At 41.4% G+C, this 19,845-nt stretch overlaps 1 protein-coding gene across 1 annotated transcript in view; it reads right to left on the bottom strand.

Annotated features, from left to right (window-relative positions):
- Positions 1–19,845, bottom strand: part of LOC6050694 (netrin-B) — a 151,815-nt gene that overhangs the window by 51,794 nt on the left and 80,176 nt on the right. The window lies entirely within an intron of this gene.

Below are 19,845 nucleotides of genomic sequence, written 5' to 3' on the forward strand. Positions count from 1 at the left end.
CCGCAGTTCTACCTTTGGTGTTCTTTGATACGCTCGTTTAGAAGTGAAACGTTTCATATCCTATTGCTGCTCGTTTCGGCTGTGATTTGGAATGCTCCTTCGCCACCGGATCATGACGATTTGCTGTTCGTTTCCAGGCTCTTGGTGGCCAGCCAAAGTGAGCTGTAAGTTGCACACGGACGTGAGTACGAGCGCTCTTCCAGACCATGAAGACCATGAAGTTCGCCACCCCCGAAGCTTTCAATCCAGGATTAGAGGACGTAAATGAAGTAGTTCAACTAGAACGGACGCGTTACCCCAGTCGTGATCTGGGCGGGCAGGTCTCTTTGTCCATACTGTGAGGTAGTTCCATGGGAAATTGGGAAGCATTTGTTAACTTATTTTTATTGAATTGACTAACTTGATTTACTTACAGAATACCCACTTACTCACTTACAAGATCACTCATTATTAACTCATTTACCCCTGCACCAACTTATTAGCTAATCCAATCACTAACTCACTCATTCACTCACTCACTCGATAACTCTTTAATTCAATCACTCACTGGCTCACTCTCTCTCTTTGACTCACTCACTCAGTCACTCGCTCACTCACTCACTCGCTCACTCGCTCACTCACTCACTCACTCACACAATAACTCGCTCGCTAACTCACTCCACACTCACTCATTCGCTCACTGACCAACTCCCTCACTCACTCACTAACTAATTCACTAAGTCAAATTAAATCATTTTTCTACAGCAAATGCTCAAGTTTGATGACTATTTTTCGCTGAATTTCCAGAGAGTCGAGTGCTTGTTACCATTTCTCCCTTTCGAATAGGGTGTTATCTTTGGAGACAATTTGATTATTATGCCGGATGATATTGATTGTGTCCGGAATTGGATCACACACGTTGTGCCCTACTGGACAAACAGATGGTGAGTCCGGAAACGGGTGCCAGTATAATTAGAAACTTCATTTAGGGAAAAAGGGATTTGCTCGAATAGAAACAAATCCTTTGTGGTATTATGGTCTGAGAAAGTGATGATTTCTAGCAGGTGGTAAGAATGGAGCACCGGATTCGAGTGGTAGAAATGACAGTTCTCCCATAAGGAATACATTGTAGAAAAAAGCAAAAACTGCTCGAATGGAAATGCTCCATTCAACTAAATTAGGTCAAATGCTAGGTTATGTTTGTACTGATTTGCTTAATTAATGGCATTCATAAATTTCTGCGAAACGCCCCATAAAAGAAACACACTTCAAAAATCGTCGTTCAACTTAAGGTCACATCCGCCAAAATGATCCGCGAAAATATTAATTCCACACAACAATGTCTGCACCCGATCCCACACACGGTGAGAAATTATCCAATTACCCTTCTTTTGCCATAATAACAACCCCTTCCTTCCCGTCTGCCAATTGATCCCGGTCGTAAATCGAACGTGGTTAAGCCGAGGAGACGAGAGTTAACGTCCGTCCATAAAAGTGACCATTAAGTTTAAAAATTTATCGCGATGTTTGTTTTTCTTGTGGCGTAAACCACCTTCAACGCCTTTCGGAGAGCGCAAGATGAGTTACAATTTATTAGCATCGACGCCTCGATGGAAGGTGGGTGTCCTGGATAACCTTATTCATTTAGTGAGTTCTGATAATATTAACAGTGAATGGCAAAAGATGACGCTTCTTAACTCACTTATTCTTCACTCACTCACTCACTCGATCTCCTATTTACTCACTCACTCACTTGCTCACTCAGTCACTCTCTCACTAAATCCCTCATTCACTTACTTGCTCACTCACTCAATAACTGATTTACTCACTCTCTCACCTTCTCACTCAATCACAAAATCACTCACTCACTCGAATTCGAACTGTCAGTCACACCGGATGACATTCGTTCTTGATTTGGGTGTTTTTTCTCCTCCAAACCGCCGACAAGATCTGTCAGGATGACGGTTGTGCCGGAGAGGAAATCGACACTTGAAATAAAGGTGCAAAAAACAACGCCAACGTTTGAGTGTCAATTTTGTGCGAGATTTCTCGGCCCATTTTGCAACACATTCGCCGTTTCATGTTGGTCGAACACGTGCTCGTGTGCTCTTTTTTTTACACCATGACCAGACATCAGAGAAATTGCCGCAAAAAAAATCGGCAACACGACCGGACCCCGTTGGACGAAAATAACAAGGTTTAAGATTAATCTTTGCGATATGCGTGTGGTGTTTAAAAGGGGGAAGCGAAATTTGTCACATGGGACTTTAAACAATGTGTCGTGTGATCTTTTTTCAGTGCTGTTTGCGGGCTTCATTCATGAATTTGTCTTCGGCTTGAGGGAGTTGTAGCAATTTATCAGATTGCTTTTATGAAAAATCTCGTTTAAAATATTGAACTTCATTCGAGCAGTGAACTGAAATTGGAAATTCGCTCTGTGAACAAATTTGAGTTGAAATCAAGCCCAACTTATCAAAATGAAGAAACTTACCATGAAAATAAACTTGGGATCTGTCGGTTTTGTTCTGGTTTCTATCAAGGTACTTTAGGAGGTATTATACTATGACAATAAAAACAGATTCGCACTTTTTCACAATTTGACGGTTAGCTTGCTTTGTTTGTTTGTCTGTATTTGTTTAGCAAAACGTCAGTTTGCATACATTTGGCTTTGTTTCAAGTTCGCCGCAATCATCTTTGTGAGTTTAGCAGAGTGCGAGTTTGTTTGTCGTAGGCTAATACCTCCTTAAGAGAAACTGTTTTGCTTTATTTTTAATTTTTATTGAATCAATATTTGTCAATTATTTCTTATTTTTTGAAAATAAATGCATTTATCAAAATTTTTATCAAAATATTTTTTTCATGATCTGAGATTGTGAATAAAAGTCCCATTTTTCGTTACTTTATAAAATAACGCTCCCTCCCCAACTGCATACATACCATACCATACCAATCAGCATAGCGCACCAGGTACGCGTGCTGTAGCAAGAAGACGCTTCCATCTTTCTCGATCTTGAGCTGCTACTCTCCAATTTCCCAGGTTACAGATCTTCCGGATATCACCATTCACTTGATCTCCCCACCGTGCGCGCGGTTTCCCTGCTCTTCTGCCTGTTCCGCCAGCTGGTTCAGCGCGGTCAAAAGCAGTCTGACAGGCTGGCTCTCGTCCATTCGGGCGACATGGCCGGCCCACCTGAGCCTCCCGATCTTCGCCTGGGTGGCGATGGTCAGTTCTTCAAGAAGCGCGTGCAGTTCGTGGTTCATGCGTCTTCGCCACACTCCGTCAGACACCTGCACTCCACCGTAGATCGTTCGTAGCACCTTCCGTTCGAAAACTCCAAGGGCACGTTCGTCCTCCTGCCGCAACGTCCAGGTCTCGTGGCCATAGAGGACTACCGGTCTAATCAGTGTTTTGTACATCGTCAGCTTCGTGCGGCGCTGCACTCGATCCGATGTGAGGTCTTCCGTAATCCGAAGTAAGCACGATTCCCAGCAAAAATACGAGTCCGGATCTCTTTGCTGGTGTCGTTGTCGGCAGTTACCAGCGATCCCAAGTACACGAACTCGCTCACCTCCTCCAAATCATCACCATCCACAGTTAGAGGGGTGAGACTTGGGGGGCCGACGTCCTTCGAACCCCTTCCTCTCATGTACTTCGTCTTCGTCGTATTCATGCCAAGTCCTACACGCCTTGCTTGTACCTTCAGTCGGGTGTAGACATCCTTCACCGTCTCCAGGTTTCTTGCCACTATGTCGATGTCATCGGCAAAAGCAAGCAGCTGGTAGGACCTGTTTAAAATCGTGCCACTCGTTTCGATGCCCGCCCTTCGAATAATGCCCTCAAGGGCGACGTTGAATAGCGCACAGGATAAGCCATCACCTTGCCGCAGCCCTCGGCGTGATCCAAAGGGTTCCGCTAAGTCCCCCGAAACACGCACGTGACACATCACACCATCCAAGGTAGCCTTGATCAGTCGAGTCAGTTTAGCCGGAAACCCGTTCTCGTGCATAATCTGCCATAGCTGCTCGCGGTCGACTGTATCATAGGCCGCCTTGAAATCGATGAAGATGTGATGTGTGGGCACGTTGTACTCACGACATTTCTCGAGGATCTGTCGGAGACAAAATATTTGGTCCGTGGTGGCGCGCGCGCCAGTGAAGCCTGCTTGGTAGGGCCCCACGAACCTCCTTGCATGGGGTGACAGCTGGCGGCAGAGGATCTGGGAGAGGATTTTGTAGGCCGCGTTGATAAGCGTGATGCCGCGGTAGTTGCCGCAGTCCAGCTTATCGCCCTTTTTATAGATGGGGCACACGACACCATCCATCCACTCCTCCGGTAGCTTCTCCTCCTCCCAGATCTTGGAGATCACGCAGTGAAGCGCCCTCGCCAGTTTCTCTCCTCCATATTTGAAGAGCTCACCGGGTAACCGATCCTTGCCGGCAGCTCTGTTGTTCTTCAGCTTCCTAATCTCCCTCTTCACCGTCTCTAGATCAGGCGCCGGGAACTGTTCATCAGCTGCGGGCGCTCCAAGGTTGACTCCAACACCGTCTCTGTCCGCTTCATCGCCGTTGAGGTGTTCGTTGAAGTACTGCTTCCACCTGTCCAACACCTCGCTTTTGTTCACGATCAGGTTTCCCTCGTTATCCCTGCACACATCGGCTCGCGGCACGAAGCCTTTGCGGGACCGGTTCACCTTCTCATAAAACTTTCGCGACTCGTTATCTCGGAATAGCTGCTCCATTTCTGCGCAATCCCGGTCTTCCTGCTGGCGCTTCTTGAGCTTGAAGACCGCGACCTGCCGATTCCGAGCCTGCCGGTACCGTTCCACGTTCCCTCTCGTCGCCTTGTGCAGCTTCTTATCGTAAGCTGCCTTCTTCTCGGCGGTAATCTGTTGGCACTCGTCATCGTACCAATCGTTTCGACTGACTCGGAGCGCACTACCCAGCGTGGCTTCTGCTGCACTGCCGATGGCTGAGCGAATACGGCTCCAACCATCTTCGAGCGAGGCTGCGCCAAGTTCCTCCTCACCTGGCAGATTCGCTTCCAGCTGCTGCGCGTACCTGTGGGCCACATCTCCGTTCTGCAGACACGCGGTGTTGAACGGAGGGGCCCGCCGGCTCCGGCGTTGGTTAAACACCGTCGACAGCTTTGAGCGCATGTCAACTCCAACTAGGTAGTGGTCCGAGTCAATATTCGCACCACGAAAGGTGCGCACGTGTGTGACGTCCGAGAAGAATCGGCCGTCGATTAGGACGTGGTCGATTTGCGTTTTCGTCCGTTGGTCAGGTGATGTCCAGGTGGCTTTGTGGATATCCTTGCGAGGAAAATAGGTGCTCCTGACCACCATTCCACGGGAGGCTGCAAAGTCGATGCAGCGTTGGCCGTTGTCGTTCGTGACCGCATGTAGACTTTCTGGGCCTATTGTCGGTCGAAACATTTCCTCCCTTCCGAACCGAGCGTTCATGTCCCCAATGATGATCTTTACATCCTGCCGCGGACAGCCGTCGTACACCTCCTCCAGCGTCGCGTAGAATGCTTCCTTCTCATCATCGGTCTTTCTTCGTGGGGGCAGTGCACGTTGATAATGCTATAGTTAAAGAACCGGCCTCGTATTCTTAACTTGCACATCCGCTCGCTGATCGCCGTGAAGCCGAACACGCGATCCTGCATCTTGCCCCGCACGATAAAGCCGGTACCCAGCTTCTTGTCCTTGCCGCCACTCAGAAAAAAACGGGAATTGGTCTGCCGACCTGGCCAGTCGAGCACCTGCTCCTCCTCCAAGCACACCTCCTGCAGTGCCACAACATCGAAGTTGCGAGGTTGCAACTCATTCGCCAAAGCGAGTTCGAAACCCAGAAAGTTTAGGGACCTGCAGTTCCAAGAACCGAGTCGCCAATCGGTGATCTGCTTTTCAATGGGCATCTGCCGTTTGTTCCGGATATCCAATCTTCTTGCCATTCGCGATCCTCGTTTTCGGTAGGCAGCCTTATCAGGGCTGCGCTACCTAGTCTCGGGGTGGGGAACCACCTAAGGGCTACCGAGACCTAGCCCCGGTTTTTTCACGCTACCGTAACGGGGCTTTTATCTCGAAGCCTAACGGTCTTCATATCCGGAAGAGGACGTCCTGCGTTTGTGCGTGTATGCGCTTCACTTTACAGCACAGAATTTTTCACAATAGCACAATAAAATAATTTTTATTTTATTTTAGCAAAAAAAAAAAAGTTAAAAACTTTTCTTGTTTTCTTTTTTTCCAAAAACGCACTCTCAGCACACCGCGCGCGGTTTCGTTTAGTGTGTGTATACGCAATGGACACAACAGTAGGGTGGTCCAAATCCGGACTTTTTTGGGGCTACCCCCTGAAATCAAAGATTGACCCATCACTAGGCTAAATTCCAAATTTGAGCTCATTCTGACCACAGGGCCTCCTCCAATCGCTTAAAGTTTGTATGGGAAAAATCGTCAAAATGTATGGAGAAAAGCAACTGTTTTACTTTTTTACCTGTGGAAGGCGCCATAATTATCCGATTCTTACCATTTCTCAAATGTAGAACCTTCATTAAATTTAGAACAACTTTCCCGAAGACACAATATTTTTAGGATTTTTTCCCGCGAAGTTATTAGCGCCCAAAACTGGCCATTTTTGCGCGGCCAGCTGTAAGGGGCTACCTAACAACGATGTTTATTTCCAATTCGTTCACGCACGTGCTCTCTCTCAGGTTCAAACTCTCTCACGAGCTTGCTCGCCTGCTTGCCTGCCTGTTTACCTACAAGCGCGCTGTTTCTCTGCTTGGACTTTTGTCGTCGTCGTCGTTTTCGTTTGCTATCCGCTGCGCTGCGTTTCTGGCATGTTTATTATAATTTTCAACTAAAATAGCAGGATTGTTTTGAGATATATTTAGCATATAATTTCTTAAATTATGTCAAAAATAAAACAAACTGCGCTGAAAAAAATAGTTTAAAGAAAAGACAGCTTAGGCTCAATTAAAAAAATACAGCAAATGTCATGAGAACAGGGTTTGTTTGTTTTTCCAAGCACTACACGCAGTTTTTCGTATATGCTAAAGAAACATGATAATGATTCAATTATTTGAAAAAAATCTTAAAGTAATACAAAAGTTGTTCCTTTAGGTAGTTTGCTTTAACAAAAATATACTTTAGTACAAATCAGAACAAATCAAGGCAATTTTACAATTATTGCTGCAAATTTTCATTCATACTCTCTAAAATTATTTTTTTATTCTTTCTGGAAATTTCTTTCTGTGTTCCTAGACCACCTGCAACAAATATTGCAACTGTTTATCATTTTTTGTCAGTTTACCTGTAAATTTTTCGTTTCAGGAAACATCTCTTTCTGCACAATCGTTAACAACCTTCAGATCTTGCGGCCTTCCTTTAAGATACTCTTTTGGATTCAGTTTTTAAAAAAATCTAAAGAAAATTCCTTCCTTTTTTATCTAAAAAATACTTCATGGTATTTCTTGTAACAAAAGCAGATAAATTAAAATCCAAAACGTTTGCAATTAGGTTTGGATCAGAACAGATGACGATTCATGGATGAACTAATTCATCAAATTTGTATTCTCTCACGCTCTTATAATATGATATCTGTTGTTGTGTTTTTTTCGTTTTGTTGTTCACATATTACATTTGATTTTATATCTCAATACAAACCGACTTTTTTGTTGAAAATTATAATAAACATGCCAGGAACGCAGCGCAGCGGACGGCAAACGAAAACGACGACGACGACAAAGTTCAAGCAGAGAAACTGCGCGCGTGCTTGTAAGTAAACAGGCAGGCAGGCAGGCAGGCGAGCAGCTCGTGAGAGAGTGAACCTGAGAGAGAGCACGTGCGTGTACGAATTGGAAATAAACATCGTTGTTAGGTAGCCCCTTACAGCTGGCCGCGCAAAAATGGTCAGTTTTGGGCGCTAATAACTTCGCGGGAAAAAATCCAAAAAATATTGTGTCTTCGGGAAAGTTGTTCTAAATTTAATGAAGGTTCTACATTTGAGAAATGGTAAGAATCGGATAATTATGGCGCCTTCCACAGGTAAAAAAGTAAAACAGTTGCTTTTCTCCATACATTTTGATGATTTTTCCCATACAAACTTTAAGCGATTGGAGGGAGGGGTTCCCGTGGTCAGAATGCGCTCAAATTTGGAATTTAGCCTAGTGATGGGTCAATCTTTGATTTCAGGGGGTAGCCCCAAAAAAGTCCGGATTTGGACCACCCTAACACAACAGCACTGCCACAGACCTTGTTGCTACACCACACTTCTTGCGTTGTTCTGCCTGTTTATCCCGCGACGACGACGATGGATGGCAAAAATAATTTCTCTTTTGTTGCCCGGCCGTCGATTGCGGGTCAATTATAACACACTGTGCCGGTCCGCGACGCACTCCGGCGCTAATTGATAACACTCACGGTCGCGGCGGAACGGTAATTCGGCGGTTCTAAGGGCACTTTCGCGGAGCCGTACCAAGGCGCAAACTTCAACGCGCAACGCACACACACACACACACCCTCCCCAACTGCGTTACGCAATAAAAGAACGCTCCCTAGCTCCGTGATACTAAAACCAAAACAATAACAAAAGAACAATAGGAAAATTCAAACATAAACAAAGCTAGTGGCAGTGGAGTGACCAAGACAGATCAATTTTGACAAACACAACCAACCCAAAGTAGCAAGCCATGAGTTGTTATATTTTTTTGAATTGTTGCAGTTAAATCAATGATAACTTTGTAATAGGGTGTAATTTTAAATGTAAATAAACAATCCACTCTAAAGAATGTTGACGCTTTGAGTGAGCAAAATGAGTTCCTTCCTTACAACTTGAATTATTTCCTGTTGAAAGTTTATATTCAAGAAATAAAAGATTTTATTTTGTTCCAAATTAGAATTCTGTTCTGTTTTTCAAAACAAAAAAAATATTTTTATGATATCTTTCTTCAATCTCTCTCAACATCAGATCATTTCCGCAACGAAAGCTTATCCACTTCAAAAAGTCAACAAAATCACCAAACAGACACATAGAACCAATTGTTTACTCTTCCTGTCGCCATAAAAATAAAAATAAAATTACTTCCAAACTCAAATTCCACAAAAAAAAACCAGAAAATAAACTGCACAACCCGGTTTACGACCCACTCCAGAAGAGAAGATGTTGCCAGCCTGATTTTCATAAACTTCCCCCCTGGAAAACCGTATGCTATCTCTTCGTCTGCCCAAAAATCCTTTGTTTTCCCATCTCCACACCGTCCAATCCAACAACAACCGTGTACGGAAGGCTCCCTCGTGTCTGTTTTTGGTCCGTTTCTTATCGGAGCGATTCTTCCCCCCTCGGGGGAAATTGATAGAGATGTTTGTACTCGGGAATCTTTTCTGTTTGCTTTTTTATGTCTTGCGGAATGGGATTCCCGACGTGGACGATTCCCTGGGTTTCGATTTGGAGTGCCAATCTTACATGTATGTTTAGGTTTTGTGGGTTCTTATAGGTCAAATTGAGTGTTTTTGAACATTTTTTTTCCATTTTGTTGTTTTTGTTTACAGTAAGAATGATAATTTTGACAATACTTTCAGCTAAAGTGACGACTCCAAGACAACCTTTTGTTAAAGTCGAGCTTAACTCTTTAAAATGTTGGCAGAGAAATCGTGAAGAATCAGTTTTTCATACTAATATTACATATAAACAATTCAATGTTTGTGTAGAAACTTGTTTCGGCTCTTTTGCATTGTTTTGCTCGAAAGAATCTCCTGATACTTCATCCAACTCAAAGAATCATCTCTGCGGTAAATGGAACGCAGTAGGCCTGGCCACTTTTGCAATTGTCTCTCTCTCTCCCTCTTGCTTACTGCTTCATTTGACAGTTCACAATGTTTACCTTTTGCGTTGTGTAACTTTGGTGCATCTTCAAGGTAAACATTTGTGAAGGTATGCTAGTGTCAAAACGATATGTCAAATGCATTGTTGTCAAATGAATCGTTCCAAGTAGCCATAATGGCGAACGCCATAAAACACCCATTTGACAGCATTTCGCTCATTATAGCTTCGCACACCGCAAATTGCACACAGAATTCCTCGTTACCGAGAGTTCTGTTAGCCAATTATGCGACCATCAGACCAAAAACTAACCTCAAAACTTCACCACCACCACGATGGTGAGATTCACGTTGACGAAGAAAGCTCTGCTCGAATGTGGTCCACCACCGTCCTAACTATGGGCCATAAATCCGACAATTTAAAGAGATTGACCTCGTGATGTATGGACTGCGCTTCGGGAGATAGATTGAAGGGGGATGCTCGACCCCATGCATGTGTGTACCCAGGAAGGGCGATGTGGGGTCAAACGGACAAACTGTGCGACATTTCACAGCACGAATTGAGGTTATGTTTTGACAGCTTGGTCGTAAGTCAACGTTTCGACTTGTTTTCGAGCTTACTTGAGGTTCATCTAACCCGCTCATTACATCTAGTTCAGGGAATAAGGGATTGTTGGTCCACCGGGGATCTTCTCTACACAAGAAGAGTCAAGCAGGAGGACAGCAAATAGTCCGCAGGCAAGACTCCGTCCAGGACGAACGCATGTCGTGGGATGAGGAGTCTACGGATCAAGGGTTTTCCTTCATTTTTGCTTCTTCAGAGGACCATGTGGAGTGGTTGCGAGCCAGCGAGAAAAAGTGAATAAACAAAGAGGATAAAAAGATAACAAGACTGTTGCGCGTTCCGGATCTTCTTGGCCCCGTGAATCCAGGGTGGGACAAAAACAACAACGACCAGGGATTCTTCGTAATTGGACCACTCCGGAGGAGACTGAGGACTGAGGACGTTAACGCATGGTACATCATCATCAGCTTTATCTAGAGTATTCAGAGATGTTCTAGAGGGAGAGAGGGTTCAGGGTGAAGAGTACGGCAGGACGAAAAGGATCACGACGACGGCCGGCTACTAAACAGCAAATGGAAAACTTCTTTTTATTTCGTTAGACCGACGACTGGGGCTCGCTGTGCCGGGAAAAGTGGAAGTAATAATCGAGTTATAAAACTGTCAGTATGGAACATTTATTCCTGCCGGCGGCAGATTGAAGATTGGCGGAGTGAAGAAAAATGAGGCGGAAATTGAAGAGATTCGTCCTCCGAAGGTTTTGCTCCAATAAAATGTATAGATTGAGATTTCAAAACATTATGATGGCATCTGTCAAATGTCAAAAAAGACCTTTTTCACTACGCGCTTCATTTGACATTACGTTACCTCACTGTTGATTGACATTGAACTGCATTGTTTCAATGTCATTTGACATAAGGTAACGAATGAAAACATTAAAATGTCAAAATAAAGCACGTGGTGTACCCCCAAAATACGCTTATATATCACTTTTTTGAGTGTCTTTCTTGTTTTACAAACATTTGACATATTGTTCTGGACCCATAAATCTCTCTTAAAGCATATGATTTGTTGACATCGTAGCTAGATACAAGGATCATAAACGGAGTTATTACATTTGCGCTACCCCCCAAAAAAAACAAACCAAAACAAACCCCCTTCATTCGCAGGGAAGCGACCTTCAACAACTTTGTTATTCATGAACGTTCTGTGCACCATCGGTGCACCCCTCACCCAAAAAAAACCTATCAGTTCCAGATACCTCCCGGGCCCGCACACACTCGTGTCAGAGATTAAAACAATCTGCGTGTGCGTTTCTCATTTTCGGCGAATCGAAGATAAAACGCAACCTGACGTGGTGCTCACCCCTGTGGAAAATTAAACACCGTCGTCCAAACGCAAACAGTGAAAACCCGACCCAAAATTGACGTTTGTCGGTGCGGCTAACCCTTGGCACGCTAAAAAAATGACAAGTTTGACGTTTCGCCATAATGGTGGTGGTGCTATAAAAATAGGTTCGATTTTGATAGCGCGCTCGCCATAACGTCAAATGTCACGAAACGTCAAATTCCCCGCAAGAATAAACAATGCCAAGGGTGGCTGACAGCGGACGCGCGCGCCCTGTCAGTGGCACCCTTCGCAAAGTAAACAATTAAAATTCAATAATTGCGAATCGCCCGCGGAGCTAATAATGAAAGCAAGGCCAATCCACCCCTTCTCTCGTCCTCTCAAAAAACGCGTACAAATTGTACCCTCGTTTGGGTTCGCCGGGATCGTGCGCCGACTGTTGCACTCCTCGGCACTCCTCCACTCTCGCTGTCATCCAGATACAGGAACATGTGTCAGCGATAAATAAAATTGGTTGGTGGACTGATTAAATTTAATATTGAGTTTCGGATCAGCGGCAGTAATCGCTCGCTGGCTGTTGAAAATTAGCCGGAAAGGCAGTTTTAACGAAATTGTTCGCTGTCAAATTAGGAGTAAATCACGCGGTTGCCATAATGGCGTCGGACTATCTCAATATGAAAATTTGTGAGGAAGGTTGAAACAGAGCTAAATCATGAATGAATTGATCTCAATTTGTTGTAATTGTTTAATATTTGATCAACTTTACCTTTAGCTAAAACTGGTTATACCTCGATTATCGTGTAATGTTGTTAAAAGCTTAGAGAGCGTTAATTTATTACGTCACGCAGTTAGGTTTGGGGGGTTTGCAGGTTTTGTTTCGCTTAATATAAATTTGTTTAAAATTTAACGTTCCGTAATAAAAGAATGCTCCCTAATTTTGACAGTTCATTTAAAAATCAATTGAATAGAGTTGTTTCGTGAGTTGTTCGGGCAATGAAACAATCTAGAAATATATTTTATGGAAACCACCCAAATTTCCTCTTCATTACTTTCTCTAAATAATATCAGAAAATACCACTCCCACGTATTTTTTTCTGCAAGACCTGGTACATAAATACACCTGCTGATGATTTTATGAGCGCTGACGTGCGGCAGCGGTTTGTGTGGAACTCGTAAAGGTTACTCCCTGCTGGACCGGGAGACCGGCTTACAGGTGAAACAAAAAAAAAAAATACAGACAAAAACGGTTTGTACCATGTCGAGACAGCATCCGCTGGTGTTAGGGTAAGGATGACGATGTTTGAGTTAAACATTTTTAAAACCTGAATTTTGTTTTTAAAGTGAGAAATTAAAAAAAAGAAAATTTCGGTGGAAAAAGTTTGTAGCCAAACATTTAAAATATGTTGGCAACACTGGCTTTTTTAACGCGGCAGTGTTGCCAAAAAGACAGAGCTTTTTTAAATTATTTTCCGATTCAATTTAATTTTTTTTCTCATTAAATTCATTTTTTTTGTCAGAAAAAGATGACCCAACCCTAGTAATCCTGGCAGTGCGCCCACGAGTTTGGCTGTGGTAAGTTTGCAAATTTATGGTTTGGCACATGCATGGATGCATGCAACACGCTGTTAAATAATTTTTAATGTGCGTAATGGGACGAACAAAATAGTAATAAAAAATCGCAACGGTGAGAGACGCGTGTTTTTCCTTGTTTCAACCTGTATTCAGCACAAAAAAAAACGCTCTCTTGTGACGGTTTAGTTTAGAGACCACACAAAAACAACGTGCTATTTAGTGTCGATAGCGAGAAGGATGGCGGGGGATTTTAAGGTGTGAAAATCATCGTGTTAAAATGTTGCAACTGGCAACACTGTGATAAATCTGTAATCGAATAGACCTAATCTGGAATCTGGAAACGACTTTTTTCGAAATTGGATTTTAAGAAATTTCGGAAAATTTGTTAAATAAAATGACGATATTTTATGTTTTTGACTTCATTTTTTTACATTGAAAATCGAACAAACAGTTTCAGAAATATCGTGAATTGAAAAATGAGGGCTTATTATATGACACTGAAGGAGGTATTAGACTATGGCAATTTTTTCCGATAATTTGACAGTTGGCCTGCTTTGTTTGTTTGCCTGCATTTCTCTGGTTAGTTTGCAGTATGTCTTAATAGTCATCACAACCTCCGACGGCAATTTATTTATTTTTCTCTAAAACAAATTAAATTTGCAATGTTTTCTAGTAAAGTGCATTTAAAGGACGTTTATATCTACACAGCAAATTTTGGATTGCCATTTCAGTAAAATAATCAACTGAATCAGTATTCATCACTTTTGCTGAAATTCGGTAATGAACAAAAACATTGCTGAAAAATCAGTAACTGCATATCTGTCAAACAGAAATGTCACTTATGACTTATTGTTTGGATGCTGCCGAGAGATAATCCTCTTTCAAATGTGTTGATTTTTGTATTTTTTATTGTGATCTTTAGAAACAAAGGTAAGAAAAATGTTAGTAACAAATGCCTCGAAGCTAACCACCTGTTTTTAGGTTTGGACGATTGATGAAATCAAGTTACTGGAAACATTTTCAATAACAAGCAAAATTAAATTTTGATAGCTGAAATACCAGCAACGATAGCTGAATCTTCAGCAAATGGTCTGTTAAACTGCCACTAGAAAATTACTGAATTTTCAGCAAAATAATTTGACGTTTCTTTTGCTGAAATTTCAATTGTTTGGTAACCATTTTACTGAAATTTCAGTAAATCATATGTCAAAGTGACAAATATTAACTGAGAACACAGTAAAATCTAAATTACTGAAACGTTTACTGAAATTTCAGTAGATGAAAATTCATTAAAACTTTACTGAAAATCATCAAAAAAAAAAAAAATTGTTGTGTGTATACAATTTGCTTTGTTTGCGAGTTTGCCGCAAAAAGCTTGCGAGTTTGGCAAAGTGTCAAACACGAAAAAGTGCTTGTTTGTTTGTTTTAGGCTAATACCTTCCTTTAACTTCATATTTTGCCTTCCTCACTGAGGCAAGGCTATAATCCTGCTCTAAAAATGAACTTTTTATTAAAACCTCGAAGACCCATCTTCATGTATACATATCGACTCAGAATCGAAAACTGAACAAATGTCTGTGTGTGTATCATTAGTTGGGTAATAGAAAGACCATTCCAACGAGTCCAAAACATTGACGATCTGGCAACCCTGTCTTGAGTTATGACCACTTAAGTGATATTTATGTACCTTATTGAAGCCGGATCTCACTTAAATGTATATAAGTGATATCCGGGTCCATCATTCAACCCATCGTTAGTTAGGTAATTGAAAGACCTTTCCAACGAGTCCAAAACATTGACGATCTGGCAACCCTGTCTTGAGTTATGACCACTTAAGTGATATTTATGTACCTTTTAGAAGCCGGATCTCACTTAAATGTATGTACGTGATGTCCGGATCCATCACTCAACCCATCGTTGGATAGGTAATTTAAAGACCTTTCCAACGAGTCCAAAACATTGACGATCTGGCAACCCTGTCTAGAGTTATGACCACTTAAGTGATATTTATGTACCTTTTCGAAGCCGGATCTCACTTAAATGTATGTAAGTGATGTCCGGATCTATCATTCAACCCATCGTTGGTTAATTAATTGAAAGACCTTTTCAACGAGTTCAAAACATTGACGATCTGGCAACCCTGTCTTGAGTTATGATATTTATGTATCTTGTTGAAGCCGGATCTCACTTAAATGTATGTACGTGATATCCGGATCCATCATTCAACCCATCGTTGGTTAGGTAATTGAAAGGCCTTTCCAACGAGTCCAAAACATTGAAGATCTGGAAACCCTGGCTTGAGTTATGACCACTTAAGTTATATATGTATTTTTTTCTGGATCTAAAAAAATAGTTGAAATTTGTGTCCAAACCACTCATATTACCCATTGTTGGTAAAAAGTGAGGAAGGCATCAACCACATAGGTGGATTAAGTTAGTTTTTTTTTTAAATTTCGAAAAAATAATATTTTTTTTAATAGTATCAAATGTATATGTTTTGAAAACGGTGAAATAATAAAAATATTGTAGTTATTTTGCCTTCCTCACTGAGGTAAGGCTATAATCCTGCTCTAAAATTGAACTTTTTATTTAAAGCTCGAAAACCCACCTTGATGTATACATATCGACTCAGAATCGAAAACTGAACAAATGTCTGTGTGTATGTGTGTGTGTATGTGACCAATAATGTCACGCAGTTTTCTCAGCACTGGCTGAACCGATTTTGACCAAACCAGTCGCATTCGACTTGGTTTAGGGTCCCATACGGTGCTATTGAATTGTTTGAAGTTTCGATAAGTAGTTCAAAAGTTATGTATAAAAATGTGTTTTCGCATATTTTCGGAAGTTGAATAAATGGCAGTAAACTGAACCAAACATCATCATGTTATACATCGTTAGGTAATTGAAAGACCTTTCCAACGAGCCCAAAACATTGATAATCTGGCAACCCTGTCTCGAGTTATACCCACTGACAGGGTTGCCACATCTGATTCTGTATTTTTGAGGGTCAAAAATCTGTATATCTGTATCAGGGGGACGAAAATCTGTATTTGGAATCTGTATTGACATTTTTAAACAATTTTTCAAAAAACAAAATATTTTTAATTGTTTTTTAATGTATAAAAATGCTATACAATCTAAAATTTAATGTTTGGGCTCATCCAGCAATTGAAAAAATTTTTTTTTAAGAATTAAAATTATTTAATTTCAATAAAAAAATCGGGAAAATCTGTATATCTGTATGTTTTTCTTAAAATCTGTATTTCTTTATATACAGATTCTGTATGACCTCATCACCTCAAAAATCTGTAAAATACAGATAAATCTGTATTTGTGGCAACCCTGCCCACTGAAGTGATATTTATGTACTTTTTTGTAGCCGGATCTCACTTAAATGCATGTAAACAATGTCCGGATCCATCATCCGACCCATCGTTAGTTAGGTAATCAAAAGACCTTTCCAACGACTCTAAAACATTGAAGATCTGGCAACCCTGTCTCGAGTTATAACCACTTAAGTGATATTTATTTACTTTTTTTTTGTAGTCGGAACTCACTTAAATGCATGTAAACAATGTCTGGATCCACCATCTGACCCATCGTTGGTTAGGTAATCGAAAGACCTTTCCAACGAGTCCAAAACATTGATAATCTGGCAACCCTGTCTCGAGTTATACCACTTAAGTGATATTTATGTACTTTTTTGTAGCCGGATCTCACTTAAATGCATGTAAACAATGTCGGATCCATCATCCGAGCCATCGTTAGTTAGGTAATCAAAAGACCTTTCCAACGAATCTAAATCATTGAAGATCTGGCAACCCTGACTCGAGTTATAACCACTTAAGTGATATTATGTACTTTTTGTAGCGGAACTCACTTAAATACATATAAACAATGTCCGGATCCACCATCTGACCCATCGTTAGTTAGGTAATCGAAAGACCTTTCCAACGAGTCTAAAACATTGCAGATCTGGCAACCCTGTCTCGAGTTCTGACCATAAGTGATATTTATGTACTTTTTTGTAGCCGGATCTCACTTAAATGTATGTAAAAATGTCCGGATCCATCATTCGACCCATCGTTGGTTAGGTAATCGAAAGACCCTTCCAACGAGTCTAAAACATTGAAGATCTGGCAACCCTGTCTCATGCTATGACCACTAAGATGCGACTTATGAGCCCTTGAGTGACATGTGTGTTTTTTGTATTCCGGAACTTAACGAAATCAGACGAAAATTGTGTCCAAACCCATCATATCACATATCACCCATTGTTGGAAAAGGGTGAGGAAGGCACCAACCACATAGGTGGATTAAGTTAGTTTTTGTAAGAAAACCCGCCCCCCCTATCAAAAGTTATTAGCACTTTAGTGTCATTTGTACACATTTTAGAGGCCGGATCTCAAATATGTTGATTAAAAAGTTGTCCGGATCTATCATGCGACCCATCGTTGGATAGGTAATCAAAAGACCTTTCCAACAAGCCCAAAAGATTGAAGATCTGATAACCCTATCAAAAGTTACGAGCACCTAAGTGTCATTTGTACACATTTCAGAGGCCGGATCTCAAATATTTTTATGAAAAAGTTGTTCGGATCTATCCGGAGATCTGGCTCCCGGGATTTTGTTAATTTGAAACTCTCGGGAAAAATGAACAGATATATTTTTTTACTGCCTTAAGGCTTAAAAAACTTTAAAGTAATATAACTATTGAAAGTGAACAATTTTCATGAAACAGCCCCGTAGGTGTTGTTCTAATATTACGTCCAATGATTTTTGGGATTCTAGACCCCATACTCCATGTAGATATGTTGTAAGAAGTAAAATTTAGATAAAACAAGCCTTACCCGACAAACTTCGTTCTGCCTTTTTTCGTTTGTTGACGTTTTAAAGTTTTTTGCTTATTCAGCCTCCTGTGATCAAAATTTGATTTTACGTAACTTTTCCCATATAATCTGCAGAATTCCCGGAATCGGTTCCAGAGTGGCCAAAGTTGTAACTTTTTGGCGTAAGAACCTTCCTTGGACTTACACGAACCCAACGCAACAAAGAGCTCCTCGATCCGACGTTCCGTGTTGAATTGATTCGCGTTTGAACAAAACCGTCGAATTTTTATATATATATATATATAGATTTGTAGGTTTGACATTCTTACTACAGAAACAAATATGTACATAATTGTGAGGAAGGCACCAACCACCATCGGTGGATTAAGTAACGTTTTTGATAATATTATTGGATTTTATATTGGAATTTATATCACCGATACAGATTTTGCACCATCCTAAACTCTTGCGCAAAAGACGCTTCTTTAGTCCCCTAAAACACATATTTATTTTGTATTGTTATTTTACAATACAAAATATCCTGTCATTTTGACAGATGTTTAAAGTTGAGGTACGTTTTTGGCCAAAAATTATCTCTCGAAAATTCAACTTTTTAATAATTTTGTTGGAATTACTAGAAAAGTACCCAAATGTTTGCAAATTTGAACTGCGAATGAGCAAATGAACAAATCCTTTGGATCATTGGATTATCATTGGTTGTTTTACTCAAGAAAAGAGAAAAAATCGTCTTTCTTAGCAGTTGAAACAAGTTTACAGTGAAACCTTTAAGATCACACACCACTCTTTCCACCATAACGCCATCGCATGCTATTAACCGAAACGCATCCGTATACATTTCCGTGTACAAATAAAACGTCAGTCCTAGCAGCAGCGGCGCGCAGGGAAATGGAAAATCCCTCCGGAAGGGACTCGGTCACACTTCCGCTTTCTCCCCCTCCCCCGAGCACAACCCAACCCAAAATGGGTTTCGGCATTTCCAAATTCACTCTCATCCGTTTCGACAGCTCTTCACCCGTTTCTTTGTCGGATTGCATTTATTTATATGAACCCCACGTAAAAAAAACCCACAAATAAAAAGGAAAACAAACTTGGGTAAAGAAGAAAAGGAAAAGAAGCCGGTTTATCCCTATCGGTGTACATCTTGAGGGTGGGTGAAACACCCAAGAACTGTCGGAGATATTCCTTCTCCGTACACCTGTAATAAATTATTAATCACCTGCCCGACCCCTCTTTCCCGGCAGCAACTTGGAAAACTGCGGATTGGGGGAAAAGGGAAGTGGAAATGATGCAGCTTTTCCGGGTTCCGGAAATTTTTTCGTGGATTTGGCAAGACTCAACACAGTCGGAGGATGGATGGATGTCGGTTTTGTGTCTACCAAGCCAGGGGAAAAGGTGATGTATTTACAGGAATAGAGCACCACGACTAGTGCGGTGTTGTCAGTCGAAAGTGAAAGCTTTTTCCCGGTTTGGTGGGGGAGAAGAATATTGTGGCAGACAGCAGCCCACACCAGGAAAGGTAAACCACGTGGTGAGGATGGCGATGATGATGATGAAAGCGAGATATTTGTGGAAAGAATTGTTGGGAAAATGAACATCGTTGCACAGTAAAAAAGATTAAATTTGTTATATTTGTCTTGTTAAGGGAGAAAAAATCATCACATTGAAAATCGTCTTAAAAATATCAACAATTTGGTTTAAGCGCAAATCCTTT

Source organism: Culex quinquefasciatus, chromosome 1, assembly GCF_015732765.1.
Source record: "Culex quinquefasciatus strain JHB chromosome 1, VPISU_Cqui_1.0_pri_paternal, whole genome shotgun sequence".
Classification (NCBI taxonomy): domain Eukaryota; kingdom Metazoa; phylum Arthropoda; class Insecta; order Diptera; family Culicidae; genus Culex; species Culex quinquefasciatus.